Genomic DNA, 6,183 nt, shown 5'->3' on the forward strand with positions numbered 1-6,183 from the left:
AGAATCTAATGCAATACAGGGAATGGCTCCATTTTACACACACGTTATCGTAATGCCTTTAAATAAGATAATTGATTATGCCTCTGCATAAGAAAGTGAAATATTCGGTGTAATTAAAACCAGTATTCCAATCCTGGCTCCCTGACAGGTGATCCACGTGTCACTTTATAAACCCTTAAAGTACTGCTCACACCCACATTCAAAGTTTGTTGTAGAAAAAACTTTGGAGAATTTTTTTTCTCATGGTTTCCAGCTTTGGGTCTGGAAATCTGAGTGGGGGTGGCTAGTGATTTTGGGGGGAATTCTGTATTCCTCCTCAGCTCCCTGACACTATCACAAACTCTGTCTCACGTTTCGCTAATAGATCTTCTTTTTATAGATGAGGAAATCGAGGCACAGGGAAATGACAGCCATTCTGTGACAGCCAGCCTTGGAACTCAGTTGTCTGTCTCACAGCCCTTGCAATTAGATTTTAATTCAAGTTCTTTTGCTGTTAAGTGGGAAAAGTGTGGTTTTGTTGACAGAATGTAGGGCTGGAATCAGGAAATCTGGAATCTTCTTGGCTTTGCAATCCGTTAACTTCTCTGAGCTTTAGTTTCTCCACTTGCTTCATTGATTGGCTAGGGAGAGAATTAGATCAGATCAGTAAAGTGAGAAATTTTAATATAATAGCAGTCTAGTAGGTAGACTCCTGGGTTGTCTGGGGTGGAGATGGGGAGGTTACTTGTTTGAGTAAAGAAAAATCAGGTACGGCTCTGGAAATCTCAGTGGTCTGGAAGTCTAGGGATTCCCCAGTACTACCCCATTACTCTTGACCCAGCCTCCATCTTCTGGAGGTTGAGTGGTGGGGAGGAGATGGGACATCAGTAGGAAAGCTAGGTGAAAATTGTGTGGGAAGCTCTTTGCCTTGATGGTACTTGGAGATGACATAGACGTCTCAAGTGGTGTTGACCCACATTAGAGTCCTGCATTAGTCCCACCCTGTGAGTAAGTTTCCGAAAGAGTTAGTCTGTGGCATGCATTTGTGGGGCAGCTGATGGGTATTGGGTGAGTGCTCTGGGGACAGGAAAGCAAACCACTCCCATTGGTTTCTCTTCTGGAGGCAAACTAATTACTTCATCTTTATTCTCATGAACCCCATAGCCTCATCCCAATAGCATTACTAATAAAAGCCTAGCGTCCTACAGAGATGTCAAGACTATTATCAATACATTTGTTCAGGAAAAACTCTTCCCAGTGTTGTCCTGTTCACACTTGCACTAGTTTCCTATTGCTGCTTTAAAAAATTACTATACACTTAGTAGCTTAAAATAACACAAACGTATCATCTTATAGTTCTAGAGGTCAGAAGTCTGAAATCGATCTCACTGAGCTAAAATCAAAGTGTTGGCAATGCCGTGTTCCTTCTGGAGGTTCTAGGGGAATACCTGTTGCCTTGCCTTTTCCTGCCTCTAGAGGCTGCCTGCATTCCTTGGCTCATGGTCTCTTCCTCCACCTTCAAAGCCAGCAATGTATGTTGAACCTTTCTTACTGTGCCTCATCTCTGATTCTGATTCTTTGGCCCCTTTCTTCCCTGCTTGTCACCCTTGTGACTACACTGAACCTACGAGGATAATCCAGGAAAATCTCCCCATCTCGAGATCCATAACTCAATCACATCTGCAAAGTCCATTTTGTCATATAAAGTAACACAGTCACAGGTTCCAGGGACTAGGATTTGGGCATCTTTTGCAGGGGTTGGGGAGCAGGTTATTATTCTGCCTACCACTATGCTCTAGCCCCAAGGGTAATTGTATTAGTTACCTATGGCTTCTTAACATATTACCTCCAAATTTCATGGCTTAAACAATGACCATTTACTGTTTCACCATTTCTGTTTGTAAGAAATTCTGTTGGTAAGAAAAACTAATACAAGTGTGAACAGGACAACACTGGGAAGAGTTTTTCCTGAACAAATGTATTGATAATAGTCTTGATGTCTTTGTAGGAAGCTAGGCTTTTATTAGTAATGCTTTTTGGACACCCCCCTGGCTGGGGGTCTCTCACAAGACTGTATTCAAGGTTGGCTGGAGCTGTAGTCATCTCAAGGCTTGATGAGGGAGGATTCACTTCCAAGTTCACTCACATGGCTGTTGGTAGGTTGTTGGCTAGAGACATCAGTTCTTTGCCACACAGGCCTCTCCATAGGGCAGCTCACAATATAGCGGCTGAATCCCTTCAGAGTGAGCGAGTGTGAGAGCAGAAGAGGGTGCCCAAGATGGAAGCCACAGTCTTTTTATAACCCAGTATTGGAAGTGACATCCCATCACTTCTGCCATATTCTTTTTTGTTAGAAATGAGTCAATAAATCCAGCCCACACTCAAAGAGAGTGACTTACACAGGGGTATAACCAGGAAGTGAGGATCAAATTCGGGGCCATCTTAGAGGCTGTGTCCTCCAGCAGTGGGGAGGCTGATCCCTAAGGATCAGAGATGAGGCCCCCAAGCTTTAAGACAATGGAAATCAGACTTTAGAGGCCCTATCCCAATGCAGAGGAGACTGAGATATTGGGATGGGGGGGTGGGTGTGTAGGTAGGTGGGTGGTTGTAGAACTTTCTTCCATCTATGTCAGTGGTTCTCTAACTTAGGAGGTATAGTAGAATTATCTGCAAGATAAAAGGCCAAAGCCTGAGCTCCAAACCTATAGGTTCTTATTTAGTTGGATTGGGGTAGAATCCGTGCAGGTGCATTTTTTTCAGAACTCTCAAAGTAATTCTGATTTGCATCAAAGTTTGAGAAATTTTGATCTAAAGAGTCTGCTGGTATCTAAAAGAAGGAATTTGGAGATACCACGGAACTCTTTGAAGTCTGGATCTTCCAAATGATGATAATGATGATGATGATGACAATAATAAGAATTATTATTTACGTGAGTACTTAATACTTGGCAGGCACTATCTCCTGGGTCTCAGTTTCCTCATCTACAAAATGAAGAGAACATCAATCCAACAGGGAGATAGTGAAGCCTAAATGATTTAAGTCTGTATGCACTTGGTAAATGCTGGATTTACACCAGCGCCTCCTGTCTTGGACATCCCTGTGCTCCTTTTTGGGAGCCGAGATACCACACCCACCCCACCATCCTAGCACATTGGAACTGCTTGACAAGGGTGAGTGAACTCAGAGGAACCTACAAAGGACATTGTGTAGTGACCACAGGTCTGATGGGCTGCCCAAGAGGCCATTATGCAGGCTTGGGCTGGGGTGAGGCTGGCTGTGCGGTATACCCAGGTCTTCCATTAAAAGGCTTGGACCAGCAGCTAATCCTAAGAGCAGTGACCAGGCTATTTTTACCTCCAGGTGACAGAGCTGGATCTACTCCTCTTCTTAGAGGAGCAGTCTATGCTGGACATGGCTGTACCTCTGAGGCCCCAGTCCACTTCTCGTCACTGATAAGTGAACTCCATTGACAGTTATTCCCAGCCTTCCCAGACCTCTTAGGTTTCTTCGGAATTACCTGGTAGTCTGGCATGGATTAAGGGGGATGTAATTCTTTGTGGGCAGGACTTTTGGCCTCCCCTGCTTAAGCCGTCTCTTGGTTCAAGTACAGGTATGCCTGTACTAGTCTCTTCACATAGCCCTAAATAGGAAAGTAGAAAGGGCTGGTGACCTAAGCCAGGTTTTGTTCTTCCATTAGTAGGGAAACTGAGGCAGAATACAGGGCCTTATCTGCTTACAGATAGTGTGAGCTTTGGCTATATTTGGAAAGTTCCAGCCTCCTGGAAGTTTCAACATATGAAGATACTCATGAACTGACTGTTCTGTGTGTTCTTTTCTGCCAGAAGCTGAGCTCCTGGGGACTGATGACAAGGATGAAAGAAGTTATGTAGTTCTAGTTTCAAAGGGTCTAAGTTCAAGACTCAAACTAGTTTTGCAATATTGAACTTAGCTTCAAAAAGAATGTCCTTTAAATGCTTGTTTTGCCACTATCTTGCTGTGTTACTTAAGGCAAGTAAGTTCACTTAACCTATTTCAGTATTGGCTTTCTTATCTTTGACATGCTTGTATCAGTCAGCATAGGCTCATGCTGCAGTAGCAAGCAACCCTCAAACCTCAGTTGCTGAATACAGCAAAGATTTATTTCTTACTCACTTTTTGTGTCCATCTTGGGTCTACTGAGGGCTCTGCTACATGTTGTCTTTATTTTAGGACAGAGATGGGCAAAAATAGTTACCATCAGAAACATTGCTGATTTCTGTGGTAGTGGGACAGGGAGACTGGGCGCAAATGATGGTACTTCCAGCTGGAAGTAACACACATTATTCTGCTCATTTTTCATTAGTCAGAGCAAGTCACATAGTCATCTCTAATTCCAAAGGTGAAGGGAAGAGCAATCTTACCATATGCCCAGAAAGGGGGAGATCTGGAAAGGTTTGGTGAACAGCACTACTGGCTGTCACAATGAGTATTGTTATGTCAACTTTCCCTCCAGGTTATTGAAAGCATTAAAGGAGATAATAGAGGGAAAATCACTTGCAAATAGTAGACACAAGTAAGATGTTGTTCAAGTAGCATTTGGTGTCAGCTGTTGTGTGACAAACACTATATGCTAGACATTTTGTAACAGCAGCAACCCCCAGATGGAACTCTGGAAGGCAGTGGCTCCCCTGGCTTTGCTCCCTCTTGGCACTGGAGTCCTGACTGTAATCGTCAGGCAAGGCGCACTAGCCCAGGTATGTGTGTGGAATGAGAGCTCTTCTTCAACTGGAGACTTCTGGATGTTGTCCAAAGTATTTCCTGGGAAGGGCTCACTCTTGTGACAGCTGACCAGTGATCTCCACAAGCAGAGACAATGTGGGCTGTCCTGATGTTGACCTCTGCGTCCTCTTCACTAAGGAGCAGGTCAGGTCTCTTAGCTCAGTGGATTTGAGATTGGTCGTGGTCTGGTGTGGATTTTGGTCCAAGTGCCCCTCTGTATTCTGGGGTCCACTCTGTGCTGAGATGCCTGCTTCTTGCTTTGAGGCCCTTGGAGTGGGAAGTCTTTGGTAATCTAGGGAGATCCTGTGATATTGCAGTGTCCTGTCCCCATCAGTGGCTTTTCTGGCTGGAAGAAAAAGCCCGTTGAGATCAGCAGTGTTGTGTTGGCAGCTGCACTCCATGCTGTCTGACCATTGGAATTTTGGATGTTAAGCAACTCCCTTTTTTTTGATGGGAAGAGTCTTTACTTGAAATTTAAACTAAAAAGAGATCCCTATGTCCTTAACATTTTGTGTGGGCCAATAGATACACCCCTGGCAACAGTAGCTCAGAACTTAGTCACGCCTGTGCTCAATATACACTTGCAAATGCATTCTCTTGTTAGAATTCCACAGGATTATTCTACTAATAATTTTATTAGTAGTAATAAATTATTAATTTATTAGCAATAAATACTACTAATATTATTCTACTAATAGTCCTGTGAAATAGCTAACATTCTTATCCCCAATTTACAGCTGAGGAGACTGAGGCTCATGTACCTTATCTGCCTTGTCCAAGGTCCCACAGGTAGCAAGTGGCCTGCATTTAAAGACAGGTCCTCAGACTCCAAGCCCATTGTCCATTTCACTCTACAGCTCTCCTTCATAGTGCTGTTTGCCTTTTTTTTTTTGGATCCTGACTAACCATCAAAGTTTTAGAGCTAAAGGGGATTTTAGAGGTGATCTAGCCCAACACCCTTGTTTTGTGGAGGAAGCTCCAGGCTCACAGATGGTTGCCTGATGGCTCACATTGAGCTGTGTCTCACTCCTTTGCTTTTTCTACTGTATCCTAACCATGATGATAGTTTTTTTTTTTTTTGCTTTATTTCTATCCATTCCCTGTCCCCCTTCTACAGCATCTCATCCTCATTTTGTAACATCACCTTCTAGAAGCCTCCCCTGATCATCCTTCTTCCCCCAGGTTAGGTTTGGTGCCTACTCAATGCAATGTAATGGTCCCTATAGCCTTCCAGATTATAGGATATACCCACTGAGTCGTAATCATCAGTTTACTGATGGATAACAATGGACCTCCCCCTCCACCCATCACCCTGGGGACAGAAATTATGTTTGTTTTGCTTGCCACTCCATACTTGGGGCTGGCACTCAATTGGTGCTCAGAAAATGTTCATAGATGGAAGGAAAGAAGAAAAGGAAGGAAGGAAGGGAGCGAGGACAGCTGAC

General features: G+C 43.8%; 1 long non-coding RNA gene across 1 annotated transcript; it reads right to left on the reverse strand.

Annotated features, from left to right (window-relative positions):
* Positions 1-561: 561 nt before the first annotated feature.
* LOC125963711 (uncharacterized) lies at positions 562-4,146 on the reverse strand. Its single transcript, XR_007476101.1, has 3 exons — positions 4,133-4,146; positions 3,498-3,620; positions 562-620 (listed from the first exon to the last, which is right to left on the reverse strand). It is a non-coding gene; the product is annotated as an uncharacterized LOC125963711 (long non-coding RNA).
* Positions 4,147-6,183: the final 2,037 nt, after the last annotated feature.

Source organism: Orcinus orca, chromosome 2 (assembly GCF_937001465.1).
Source record: "Orcinus orca chromosome 2, mOrcOrc1.1, whole genome shotgun sequence".
NCBI classification, from domain to species: domain Eukaryota; kingdom Metazoa; phylum Chordata; class Mammalia; order Artiodactyla; family Delphinidae; genus Orcinus; species Orcinus orca.